Source organism: Papilio polytes, unplaced genomic scaffold (assembly GCF_000836215.1).
Source record: "Papilio polytes unplaced genomic scaffold, Ppol_1.0 DF820784.1, whole genome shotgun sequence".
Classification (NCBI taxonomy): domain Eukaryota; kingdom Metazoa; phylum Arthropoda; class Insecta; order Lepidoptera; family Papilionidae; genus Papilio; species Papilio polytes.
The window spans coordinates 1102-1516 of record NW_013528420.1 but is presented as its reverse complement, the minus strand read 5'-3'; positions in this window follow the sequence as shown (position 1 = coordinate 1516).

Sequence of the window (415 nt, the reverse complement as noted above, 5' to 3'; positions counted from 1 at the left end):
ACGTATTTTATCTGTTTGATTATTATCAGGCAATTTACGAGAATTTGATAGTACTGCCCCTTAGAAAGGTAATTTATCTGTCTGTGAGTAACATAGCTTATCTTACTAATATTATAAATGCGAAAGTTTAGATGGATGGAAGGATGTTTGTTAGCGTTTGTAGCCTAAATGGCTGAACGGATCTCCATGAAATTTGGCACAGGTTTAGAGCATAGTCTGGAAGAACAGATAGGCTACTTTTTATCCCGGGAATAGTTACGGTTCCCGTGGGATTTATCAATTTAGTTTTTTAATGTTCACTCGATTATTCTACAACGGTTCATTATATCTTATTGACATTTGGCACAGATATAAAACAAAGTCTGGAGTACACATGGGATAAGCTTCATCCCAGAGAAATGTCCGGTTCCCGAGA